General features: G+C 33.0%; 1 protein-coding gene and 1 long non-coding RNA gene across 6 annotated transcripts in view; one reads left to right on the top strand and one right to left on the bottom strand.

Annotated features, from left to right (window-relative positions):
• LOC143231689 (anoctamin-9-like) overlaps positions 1-14,284 on the bottom strand; it is a 368,893-nt gene that overhangs the window by 90,509 nt on the left and 264,100 nt on the right. The gene's annotated exons all lie outside the window — the stretch shown is intronic.
• LOC143231704 (uncharacterized) overlaps positions 1-14,284 on the top strand; it is a 390,747-nt gene that overhangs the window by 63,908 nt on the left and 312,555 nt on the right. The gene's annotated exons all lie outside the window — the stretch shown is intronic.

A 14,284-nucleotide genomic window follows, 5' to 3' on the forward strand; every position in this document is an offset into this window, starting at 1 on the left:
ACCACAGGTGATACTGTTTTAGAGTGAGGCTGCATTCTTAAATTCAGATGATTTTTATAACTTCATGATCATTGATTTTTGGTTCTATGCTTAAAGTAAAATTGTTTTTAAAAGATGCACTTTGCAAGTTTGGGAGGATTTTTTATTATTTTCAGTGAATCCAGTTTCCAATTTTCTGTAGTATAGCATTCGAGACAGTTATTTCTCATAATTATGTCTCCACAGAGAGGTGTACTGTATTTCAAGATGGCTGGTATGAGTATTACAATAAATTAGAGAACAATGTTTCAACCTTTTTAGGTCTCTTTAGCCTTCAGGATAACAAAAAGAGTTTTAATACCCATAGCAGACATCTTGAGATACATTTTTACTTCACGTGGGTTCCTCATCATCATGAGAGAGATATAGTTTTTCTGTTGTTTCATCTTCTTCCAAACCCTTTTCAATCGACTGCCATACCTACATATCTTGGCAGATTATCTTGAAACTTGGTAGGGTCATACTTTGGTCCAATATGTCCAGTCAGTATTTTCATTTTTTTTATTTAGTCTTTTTTTAAGGGGTCAGATGTCAAACAACCCAAAAATATATATTTTGGGCTCTTGTGTGGTTATATTTAGAGCAGTCTAGAAGACAACTGGCACACGTGAATATTCATGAGTTTAATTAATACAATGACGAACAAAAATAGCTAGATTTGCCCATTTAGAATCTTTTTTTTTTTTGGGAGGGGCAACAGTAAGAGATTAAAAAAAGCATAATTTAGAAATATTTGTTGATCATTTACTCAACCATATTTTGACCAATTTACATGGTATCTGGTACAAAGATATTTTTGTACAGGTTCCAAGCATTGACAAACAAAAAATTGTGAAATTGTCCATTTTTAGTAATTATAAAATGGGTTAAGATGCCACAAGAAAGCATAACTTTAGAGTTGTTTGATCAGTTGCAGGTTTCATGGGTTTTGTTTTATCATATCCCACAGAAAAATTTGCTGCTTAAAAAATCCAGGTAAAGACTTAGTGAGCCACTCTGTAAAAGGACAAACAATCTCCAAATGTGTGAAGAAATCTGGACTTTAACTGCCAGACTCCAGTTATAGTTTGCTATAGCAAAATGATTTTTTTTAACTTCTTTAAAACAATTTTAAATTTACGAATATATTCTCTGTTATAGTAGCTCTTGATGCAGTGATTCTTTATAGACTTAAGAGGATTATATTTTTATTCTTCAGCTTACAGTAGCTCTTTCTTCACAGACCTAACATATATTTTTATTCTTCAGGCTACAGTAACTCTTTCTTCACAGACCTAACATATATTTTTATTCTTTAGATTACAGTAGCTCTTTCTTTACAGATCTAATATATGTTTTTATTTTTTAGGTTATAGTAGTTCTTTCTTCACAGACCTAACATATGTTTTTATTCTTTAGGTTACAGTAGCTCTTTCTTTACAGACCTAATATATGTTTTTATTCTTTAGGTTACAGTAGCTTTCTTTACAGACCTAATATATGTTTTTATTCTTTAGGTTACAGTAGCTCTTTCTTCACAGACCTAACATATATTTTTATTCTTTAGGTTACAGTAGCTCTTTCTTCACAGACCTAACATATATTTTTATTCTTTAGGTTACAGTAGCTCTTTCTTCACAGACCTAACATATGTTTTTATTCTTTAGGTTACAGTAGCTCTTTCTTTACAGACCTAACATATGTTTTTATTCTTTAGGTTACAGTAGCTCTTTCTTTACAGACCTAACGTATGTTTTTATTCAGTGATGTCGAGAAAACCCACTTGTAGAGAAATACATATGCAAAAACGGCTCGTTTGGGTTGAGAAAATATTTTACATAGAAGAGCAAACAACGTTTCAACCTTTTTTGGTCATCGTCAGGTTCACAAAGAAAGAGGTAACTGACCGGAAGCTGACCACATGTTTGTGTAACTGAGTGTCGGAATGTAGAGGGCGGTGTTAGATGTTTCAATATATAATTTATTTATTTTATTATATTAATATAGGTATAAAGGCGTTTCTTTTTATTGGCTTATTTTGGGTTTAAGTTGTTGTACAAGTAAGGCTTCTTTAATTTTGCATTTGTTTGTGTTTGTTTCTTTATTTAGTATTTGAGTGTTTTCTACGGTTATGTTGTGTTTATTTGACTTGCAGTGTTCGAAAACGTGTGAAGATGACTTTTTATGTTCTTTGAATCTGGTTTCCATTTTTCTACTTGTTTCTCCAATATAGAAGTCGTGGCAGTTATAAATAATGTTGGTGTGGTGTTTGTCAATGCAGTTTTTACATAGTATAGACTTCAGTTTTGTGCCTGGTTTTTGAATAAATTTTGGTATTAACTGGAATGTCATATTTTGTTACTAGTTTTTGCCAAATGATGGTTATTTGTCTGCTGATGTCAGGAATATATGGTTTGCAGCAGTATATGGTTTTGTGATTTTTTGATTCGTGAGATATATTTACTTTTGTTGGTTGATTTTACTTTCTGTCTCGGTGTTTGCGTATAATGTTTTCTAAGGTTTGTCAATAACACTATTCGTTGGTAAAACGTAAGCCCATGATTTGGCGGTCGATGGTGATCACTAGTTGCTTTGCACTGCTAAAGTAGGGGCGACGAGCGCATAGCCCTCGAGTAGCTTAGCGAGAAATTCAAAACAAACAAACTCTTAATGATTACTACATTTTTATCACATTGTTTCAACTTCCTTCGCGCTTTATTACTAATAACTTACAATATGTACATTTACAACTTAAAATTATAATTAAATCTAAGTCTGGATACAAGAGGCCTACATATACATAACAAGTTGGTGTGTTACTTCAGTTTCTAGAAAGCTACATTTGACTCGAAATCGAATAAGACATCCAATTTCATTCAGTTTGAATTGGATTCTGAGTCATAATCTATCTTTTCTTCAAAGTTTAAGTATCAAATATGTCTGCATGATGAAGATATTCTGGTAATAGCAGATTAATAACATATTATTGTGGTGATTCATAAAAAAATTAATTAACAAGAATCAAATGGTTAACGCTAATTACAAATTTTAATGACCACACTTACAAATTATATCCTAACTCACGTACGCCGCCTGATCTTCACAACTTTCACTTTGAATCAGTTTGGCCAATGACAGTCAAGTAGCTTTTGTGACGACTCCACATAGACTACATTTTAAAGAAGCATCAAAAACAAATTAATAAATGTGTTTCTTTTGAATAAACCTATTTGTAAAAACTATGTGATTTGAAAACAATTAATAGTTATAGATTTTATTTTCAAACTGTGATACATGCCCGTACACACACAAAATTTAAAGTTTCGTTTGTTTCAGAAGGTTTCACGTAAAGTTATTGTTTTGAATTAAGCACAACGCTATCCGTGCTCTACCTCACCAGAAACCTGGTTTTTGGCGTGGTTGGTCAGTAGACATACCGCTGAGCCACTGGGGGGCAAAATCTACATTCCCCAGTTGAGGTTCGAACTCACAACCCCGGCATACCTCACAAGTACTGTCTTATAAGTACCGTGCGTTAACTGGGGATTTACACACGTACTTCTAATTAAATAAGTTTCTACGCATAGCCGTGATGAGAATTCGAACCTGCGACCTTCACATTACTTGTCAAGCGCCTTAACCACCTGGCCATATCGAGCCGAGAAACTTTATTTACCACTTAAATGTTCTCAATAACACAAACATGTAATTGTTTCGTGTATCCTGGAGCGTTCCTTTGGTTGTTACGGTGGGGACACACGACTCCTATAGTTAGTTATTGTTTATAAAAGAACTTATTACATAATTATGTGTTGTTTGTCAAGTCCAGATTTATATACATCTCTTGAAAATCGAACCTTGTTTACGTTCATTTATAATAGTGTTGGTTTTCAGTGATTTACAGCTACATTATGGCAGGTTACATGATCTGATTCTGTGTAGAATGGGGCATTTCCTAGTGGTGATAATATTTCTTTCTGTAATATGTTCTCACTATGCACAGAAAGTTGGCATTTTTACATACGTAGATATGCAATATGAAAAAAATGACAGATTTTATTGTACAAGAACTCTAAAGTTAGAAAGCGTGTGTGAATACAGCTAAGAAGGAATTAAACATAGGTTTCGTTTTCTACATGATAACAAACTATGTTGATAATTGCTTACTAGACAACAATACTTTTTATGAGAAATGGATTTTGCACCGACTTTCTTCACTTGAAGCGTTTTGAATTTATATTACATCTAAAAATACGAGTTTATTATATTCAAAGTGACTGCACAGTATCTTGTGTGCTGATGAAGTTGTGTAGGCTCATACATGGCCTGGCATGGCCTAGCGCGTTAAGGCGTGCGCATCGTAATTTGAGGGTCGCGGGTTCGCGCTCGAGTCGCGCCAAACATGCTCGCCCTCCCAGCCGTGGGGGTGTAATAATGTGACGGTCAATCCCACTATTCGTTGGTAAAAGAGTAGCCCAAGAGTTGGCGGTGGGTGGTGATGACTAGCTGCCTTCCCTCTAGTCTTACACTGCTAAATTAGGGACGGCTAGCACAGATAGCCCTTGAGTAGCTTTGTGCGAAATTCCAAAACAAACAAACAAACAAGCCACGTGAGATCTTATCAATGCAATAGAGATAGTACTGTACATAGGCTCCACCTGTAAACTGGATTATCCGACTGATCGCAATATAACATATTCATGCTTTAATGTTATCTATTGGTGTGAATTAGTAATAGTTGTCTCTGAAAGAAAACTTTAAGGGAAAATATGAATTTTAGTTTGCTTTATGATTTTAAAGATTCAGTTAAGCTATACCTATGGATAATTTCTTTAAAGTTTGTCTTGATTTCATTTCTTATATTGTTATTGTTAGTGTATTTCTATTCGTTATGCTCGTCCAAGTTGTTTTCAGAAGACACCAATGAAAGTGACTTAGGCGTATTGTCAATCATCACCATTCAACTTATAATTCACAATAGAAAATGTAAATAAATTGTATTTTAGAAAGTTGCAGACACCTACAAAACTAGGTTATCAACACTCTCCCTGTCCACTTCAGAATATTTAAAATTATTACCACTAACTTATCATTACACCAAGAACTACAAAAATATATATTTTAAATCTTAACACAAGAGCTACAAAAATAGAATAATTAATCACGTTAGTTAGATGAATGTTACTATTAAAAACTGTTTCATTTTTTCACTATTATACTTTAAAGCATTCTTCAAAATTAGAACTGTTAGTTTGTTGTTCAGGTCAACTGAGTCGGAATGAGGTCAAAGCAGCTGTTCGATTATAACTACTTGACACTGATGCTCTGACAAATAAATCAGGGTAGTTCTATGACACTTTTGTTAATTTAGAAGGTGGAACAGTGAATAGAGAAAAAATATATATATTTTTTAAATTTTATACACATAATATGTAAAGCGATATGATATTTCGGTGAGAATACGAGTTATCATTTCCATATTAAATGATATACATTTAGAAAAGTAGTTACTGTTTGAGAGACTTGTAATAATCATGTGTCAGAAATATGACCTTCAGTGTTGTTCAATAGTTTGTGTATTTCAATCCATTTCAATCAGAAATGTCACTTTCCCTCGTTGGGACAGCGGTAAATTTTCGGATTTAGAAAACTAAAATCAAGGTTTCAGTTCTCCTCGGTGGACACAGCAGATAGCCCGAGGTGTTTTTGCTATAAAACACACACAGAGAAATGTTATTTACATTTAATAAGGTTAAAATACTGTTATGCACTATTTTTCTCCTTCAAACCCCCAAAGACCGAATAAAAATGTAGTGTTACAAAATACAATAGATCTAATACTAACGTCTTATAACAAGTGTAATTAATTATAATTGTGCTTTGCCAGCTTGAAAACGAAGTTCACATAATAGCAATTGTTAGTGTAAAGAGTTTTGTTCTTAGTAAGTTAAAATAAGATAAAGTAAACACTAAATAAAGTTTTAAGTTTTAACAGGCTGCTTGGTTTATCACATGTTCTTAAACTTGTATAAAAACTAACTTGCACTTAAATAATATTTATATATATACACATATATATTAAGTTATAATATTGCTACTTCATAATCAAATTTTTGTTAACTGTACATTATTAAAATTGTCCATTTTTACTAACCCTTTTTTTTCTCAAAAACAATTTTTATTTACAAAGTTTATATTCATTGTTAAAAAATAAGTTAACTTTGTTTATTAATACAATAAGTTATTATTTTTTGTCACCTTCGGTTTGTGTTTACAACGCATATTTTAAGAAAGCCGAAATTTTATAGAAGTGAGTCGGACTTAGACCCTTCTGTTCGCGTCGAGAAAGAGACAATAAAGTTGAATCATGGAACACAGAAGGTATAAAATAATTATAATAACCTAATTTTATAAGGTTACTATTAAAAGTTTCTGTATTAACTTTGTTTAAAAATACGTTTCAAAATATACATGTGACTTTGTTTTTTTCCGCTGAAGTTATGTTTTTCAAAACAGCATGTGTATTGTGTGGTGTTAAACCTAAAGTATTTCATATTATCAGTAGTTTGTTCATCTATATGTATATGATATTTCATTTTTTGTTTTATATTATAAGCTGCATATCAAATGAAACTATGATCACATCGAAACAGACACACGTAAATTAATTCTCTGATTTTGTTTATAAAATGATAAATTGTCTCACTAGATAAAACTTTTAATATAATGTTCAGATCGAAATTACAGATACTTTTAGACCACTATTAATCTTTTAGCTCTAAATATTTGAATATTCACTTGTTACTCGTACAGTTGTACTTAGTCCTGCATAAGGTCGAGCCGGGTGCGACCTGGAGATTAGCTTGTGCATTAGAAGATCCAAGATTCATGTCACGATATACTACTGAATGCTGAAAACTCCAGTTGTGATACGTTTTGATAGAAACATACAATCCCAATATTCGGTTAAGAGTAACTGAATTTTATTATTATTATTATTATGCCTCTCGATTCCATGAAGGAACATAGGGCCGCAATCTCTTGCGAATTCATTAACAGGCTGGTTTTTTAAGTGAGTAAATTGTTAGCACACTGCACAACCCCCAACCAGGTAGAGAACCCTTAACCGTCCCTAATTTTGCAGTGTAAGACTAGAGGGAAGGTAGCTAGTCATCACCACCCATGGGCTACTCTTTTACCAACGAATAGTGGGATTGACCGTCACATTATAACGCCCCCACGGCTGAAAGGACGAGCATGTTTAGCGCGACTGGGATGCGAACCCGCGACCCTCGAATTACGAGTCGCACGCCTAACGCGCTCGGCCATGCCGGACACGTAACCGAATAGAGAGCGGTTACCACTGTCTGGCTATCCTTCATCTAGTAATCATTTACAAGCCAGTGATAGCTATGGCTAAAGTTTTGGGGATCTGTTCTAGTTCTTTCTCCCATGTATTGCAAAAGATGTCATCAAAATTGAAAATACCAAATACTTACATAAGTACTTTTATTACCACTTCTTAACTTAACCATAAATTGATGTTTAACCCTACAAAAGTACACATGTATTTACTTATTAATTACATACTAAGACATAACCTTACAACAAAAGTACTTTAATACTTTTCTTTCAAACTTCATATGTGGACTTGATTTTTATATAAACATGATAACGTTCTTTGTAACATATCATATTGAATCATCGTCCCATTTAAATTCTGAAAATTGATTAACCAACTTAATAAGATATGGTTTAATCACACAGTTTCTCGTTGAACAGATGATGGTTGTCTTCTCTACTCCGAATGACAACATGTACAGATATGTACACAGCTTGTTTCAATATTCTGATCATGTATGACGCCACAGTCCTTCAGATCAACCTTTACTTTATCAATTTCTTGTTGAACAGTTGATGGTTGTCTTCTTTACTCCGAATGACAACATCTACATATATGTACACAGCTTGTTTCAATATTCTGATCATGTATGGTGCTACAGTCCTGCAGATCAACCTTTACTTTATCAATTTCTTGTTGAACAGTTGATGGTTGTCTTCTTTACTCCGAATGACAACATCTTCATATATGTACACAGCTTGTTTCAATATTCTGATCATGTATGGTGCTACAGTCCTTCAGATCAACCTTTACTTTATCAATTTCTTGTTGAACAGATGATGGTTGTCTTCTTTACTCCGAATGACAATATGTACATATATGTACACAGCTTGTTTCAATATTCTGATCATGTATGGTGCTACAGTCCTTCGGATCAACCTTTACTTTATTAATTTCTTGTTGAACAGTTGATGGTTGTCTTCTTTACTCCGAATGACAACATGTACATATATGTACACAGCTTGTTTCAATATTCTGATCATGTATGGTGCTACAGTCCTTCGGATCAACCTTTACTTTATTAATTTCTTGTTGAACAGTTGATGGTTGTCTTCTTTACTCCGAATGACAACATGTACATATATGTACACAGCTTGTTTCAATATTCTGATCATGTATGGTGCTACAGTCCTTCGGATCAACCTTTACTTTATCAATTTCTTGTTGAACAGTTGATGGTTGTCTTCTTTACTCCGAATGACAACATCTACATGTATGTACACAGCTTGTTTCAACATTCTGATCATGTATGGTGCTACAGTCCTTCGGATCAACCTTTACTTTACTGCCTCACGTGTTAACATTTAATTATACCTGTTATTTAGCTGAGTTACAGCAGCCAATAAGGGTTTGTAAATATGACAATATCTGAAATACATTTGATCTAAATCCAGAGAACTTGCTTCTTTGTTCTATTCACTTGGTTATGTGGTTGAATTCTGTTTTCCTAGTATAGGGGCATTACCAGGATCAGTTAGAACCTGGTAGATTGAGATATGTAGTACAGGATGAACAACAACTAAGGATTAGTTATAACCTGAAAAATTGAGATATGTAGTACAGGATGAACAACAGGTAAGGATCAGTTAGAACCTGGTAGATTGAGATATGTAGTACAGGATAAACAACAGGTAAGGATCAGTTAGAATCTGGTAGATTGAGATATGTAGTACAGGATAAACAACAGGTAAGGATCAGTTAGAACCTGGTAGATTGAGATATGTAATACAGGTTAAACAACAAGTAAGGATCAGTTAGAACTTGGTAGATTGAGATATGTAATACAGGTTAAACAACAAGTAAGGATCAGTTAGAACTTGGTAGATTGAGATATGTAATACAGGTTAAACAACAAGTAAGGATCAGTTAGAACTTGGTAGATTGAGATATGTAATACAGGTTAAACAACAAGTAAGGATCAGTTAGAACTTGGTAGATTGAGATATGTAATACAGGTTAAACAACAAGTAAGGATCAGTTATAACCTGGTAGATTGAGATGTGTAGTACAGGATGAACAACAGCTAAAGAGCAGTTAGAACCTGACACATTGAGATATGTAATTCAGAATGAACAACAAGTAAGGATCACTATGATCCTGACACAATGAGATATGACCTTCAGAATGAACAACAACTGATCTGTCGTACATTATTTCCGTAGTCATTATTACGTGCGATGGTAACCAGAAAACAATACTAAACTGTTCAAACTATTGAATTCAGATTGTATATAAAGTACAGGATGAACAACAGCTGATCTGTCGTACATTATTTCCGTAGTCATTATTACGTGCGATGGTAACCAGAAAACAATACTAAACTGTTCAAACTATTGAATTCAGATTATATATAAAGTATTACGAGTGCCTTAACCATTTGGCCATGCTGAGCTGTCATAGAAGGGAAACTGCTTCACCTGAAGAATATTGTTATATTCTATTTATCAGACAGTGAAGATGGAATAAACATTTTTACAAATAATAAAATAATTTTCCATACCTTCAACCAAGCCTCCTAATAGTATTCGTTTTTCTATTCTGACTGTTTTGACACCAATACCATAACAGCACATTTTCAGCGACAATAATCAATATACAGTTTCTTTTTTTTACCATTTTCTACTCCCTAACTTCGCTCTCAATTCTTCTTTTACTTCTCAGTATTTTCCCTTTTTCATTTTATCTGTCTTACAAGTTTTCCAAATTTCTAAAGTATAAAAATTATTTCCATACCTTTTGCACACTTATTAGGAAGAATACTGCTCACTGATTGTGAACCTAAAGGATTTTGTTACATATTGTAAATTGTCTTTATTCTCTGTGCCTTTGTGGTGTTAATACATTTCTAGTTCAGTATGTAATTTACCTATTTTGTATTCATGTGAATTAAAACGTTACAAGTCAACCATTGACACAGCAGTATGCCTGCAGAATTAATACTCAAGAAACCTGGTTTCGAAGCGTATAGTGGGCATTTACAGCTAGATGGGTAGTTATGTGCTTAACAACAAACAAACAAAAGTTTGAGTTTTGTTGCCATGTTGTTCGTGCGTAAGCCAAGAGTAGTGTTAACCTATCTTTCCTTACTTCTAATCCATCTATACTTACTCTATTTTTTAACGCTTTGAGAAGCCCTTAATGGATTAAACAGTGCCACTTTTTTCCTTCCCCCAAAGCATTCCATGGTTTACTTTCAACGTTTAATGCTTTCTTCTAGGTGTAAATTATGGTATTATTTTAAACACTCACTACACTTTCCTTACACCTTTGATTGATTAAGGTTGTTTTGGTAATGATAAAGACTGACACTTTTTAAGGTCTTTTGTTGTTCTTGTTTCCTTCAAATTTTGAACTTTTTTCTATTGAATATTATCTTCATTCACATAGAAAACTCACCCAAACTTGTGAATTCTATATTTCATCACGTAAAATTGGTAAGATAATACTGTGGTCCAATACGCCCAGACACTTTTTTCAATATTTGTTAGGCCTTTTAAGGATTTTAAGGAATTACATAGTTTACACATTTATTTAGGGTGACAGTATGAGGTTTACTAAGTTGAAAGTTCACAAATTGGTTTATATTATTCTTTACAGTTTCTGGACCTTTTTTTTTTTTTACTGACAGCAAAGATTTTCTAGCCCTCTGCCTAGCCTCCAATTGATAGTTAAGCCTTTATAGTTGGCGCTTTTTTTTTGTATTGACGAAAGTTGTAATCTTCAGAGGCAGTTAAACCTGTATGTTTACTGCGAGGATTCAGTTCATTTATAGTTTGTTTTAAACATTGTATTTGGGGGTTTTTCTGTGATATATTTGATTTTTTGATTGGGCTGAAGGTTTACCTTTAATTTTAAGAAGGATGGTGTCATTGTTTCTCATTTGCAAGTTTTTTAGAAACATTATACTTTATATAATATTTTTATATTCCACGACCATTAACTTTCCATTCAATTCCCTCTGTCTTCAATGTCTGTATACTTTTCCCTCTCATTCTACACTATTTATCTTCATTACTTAATCGTCTGTGCGCTATATTCTAGACATCAAGAAATTTCACGCGACAATCGATAATCTCAACATCAGTGAAATACGAACACAACGTACGACTATTATAGAGCTACGTAATTAAACTTGTTATAACATTTACTTTAAATTAATTGCTTGCAAATATCATGTTACGAACAAAACTAATCAAACATAAGATATTAACTTTCGAAATAAATTAACAACATATGCATTTATTTTGGGCTTGAGTTGTTTTTTTAGTAAGGCTTCTTTAATTTTGCGTTTGTTTATGCTTGTTTCTTTATTTAGTATTTAAGTGTTTTTTATGGTTATGATGTGTTTATTTGACTTGCAGTGTTCGAAAACGTGTGAAGGTGACTTTTATGTTTTTGAATCTGGTTTCCATTTTTCTACTTGTTTCTCCAATATAGAAGTCGTGACAGTTGTCTAATTGTATTTTATAAATAATGTTGGTGTGGTGTTTGTCAATGTAGTTTTTACATAGTGTAGACCTTAGTTTTGTGCCTGGTTTTTGAATAAATTTGTTATTAACTGTAATGTCATATTTTGTTACCAGTTTTTGCCAAATGTTGGTTATTTTTCTGCTGATGTCGGGAATATATGGTGTGCAGCAGTATATGGTTTCGTGATTATTTAATTCGTGGGATATATTTAATTTTGTTAGTTGATTTTACTTTTTCTCTATGTGTGTACGTATAATGTTTTATATGGTTTGTGGAGGAAACTTATTAATGTTGATGAAGTATTGTTTTGTCTAATTCGTCGTTAATTTTATCTGGTGAACATAGTTTTATGGCTGTGTTTATTTGGTTTCTTAGTATGTTGAGTTTTTGTTTTGTTTCATTAATTTAACTGATCTCCATTTATAAGAACTCTCTGATTAATTCCATTTTGTCTACTGAAAAGACCACATGTCTACAGCTTTTCTTTTGTCAGTACTTGTGATCCAATGGTTGTTTCGTCCTTTTGGTGTAGTGTTCTCTTCCAAGTTCACTGAGATTGGTTACTTCGTAGTAATGTGTATCTTATAAGAACAATTAAACCTTACATTTATCAAAAGTTACGACAAGATATTTACTCCGCTATTGAATCTATGTAAAGAATATAGCCTAAGTAACTTAAGACGTCTTTTGTACATCAACTACTTCTGTTGTTAACAGTGTCAGTTTCACTTACATCATAAGTGTCAACCATACGACCCTATTGGATCATAAAAGGTTGGACTAGCCTATCACATTGAATAACCTTCAATGACCACAACTTTGATTTTTTGCACGTTTGGTATTTGTCTTTTCTCTTCTGGGAGCCACACTACTGCTGGAAATAGTAAGCAGACAAATAACCAACATTTGGCAAAATCTAGTAACAAAATATGACATTCCAGTTAATACCAAATTTATTCAAAAACCAGGCACAAAACTGAGGTCTATACTATGCAAAAACTACACTGAAAATCACCACACCAACATTATTTATAAAATACAATGTGATAACTGCCACGACTTCTATATTGGAGAAACAAGTAGAAAACTGGAAACCAGATTCAAAGAACATAAAAAGTCACCTTCACACGTTTTCGAACACTGCAAGTCAAATAAACACAACACAACCATAAAAAACACTCAAATACTAAATAAAGAAACAAACGCAAAATTGAAGAAGCCTTACTTATACACCAACTTAAACCCAAAATAAACCAATATAAAGGAACGCCTTCATACCTATATTAATAAAATACATAAAATTATATATTCAAACATCTAACATCGCCCTCTACATTCCTACACTCAGTTACACAACCCCTTTCAAACATGTGGTCAGCTTCCGGTCAGTTACCTCTTTCTTTGTGAACCTGACGATGACCGGAGAAGGTCGAAACGTTGTTCGCTCTTCTATGTAAAATATTTTCTCAACCCAAACGAGCCATTTTTGCATATATATTTCTCAACAAGTGGATTTTTTCGACATCACTGATGTTTCAAAAATGGGTTTCGAGCCAATGATTTTTAGATTACGAAACAAGCACCTTAATCCCTAGGTCATGTCAGGCATCGCTAACAACAAAACATTTCCAGTAGAAAACATTGAGTTCGAATACAAGAAGTCCGTTTAGCTGAGCATTTTATGTCTTGAAATTTGATTGATAAATAAAGGGAGACAAACAGAGACTAGTATAAATACATTAGATATTACACTTTATTACAATCAAACCATACAATTAGACTGATTAGTCAGAGAAACAAGTACAATGTAACGTATTTCGATTAATTTATCACTGTGTTCAAATGTTTAGAAACGTATTATTATTTATTAGCCAGATCTAGAACTTCTGAAAAGAAATATGGTAAACAATCATCTCAACTGGTATATAAATCTGTCAGTTTATAACCAAATAAACATGTTTACAGTTCTTCCTCTTTGTTATAAAATTATCAAATCACTTTATCTTGTTAACAGCGATGACCAACTCAGAGTTAACTGTACGTCTTGGATTCTCGCGTCTTTTATCTAGAATCCTATTATGAAAAAAGACTTGATGTTATTTTGTGTTATCTGTCTTTAACATGTCTAAAGCATCTAGAAGAAGGTGTATTCATGTCAGTCTCGTGTTGATTGTTTACTAATGTGAATGTTTTCACATACCATATCAAGCTGTGTTTACGGACAACCTTACTATTTCCATATATGCAAAAACGGCTCGTTTGGGTTGAGAAAATATTTTACATAGAAGAGCGAACAACGTTTCGACCTTCTTCGGTCATCGCCAGGTTCACAAAGAAAGAGGTAACTGACCGGAGCCGTTTTTGTATTTACATTTTGAAACATGTTTACCATTT

Source organism: Tachypleus tridentatus, chromosome 1 (genome assembly GCF_004210375.1).
Source record: "Tachypleus tridentatus isolate NWPU-2018 chromosome 1, ASM421037v1, whole genome shotgun sequence".
NCBI lineage: Eukaryota > Metazoa > Arthropoda > Merostomata > Xiphosura > Limulidae > Tachypleus > Tachypleus tridentatus.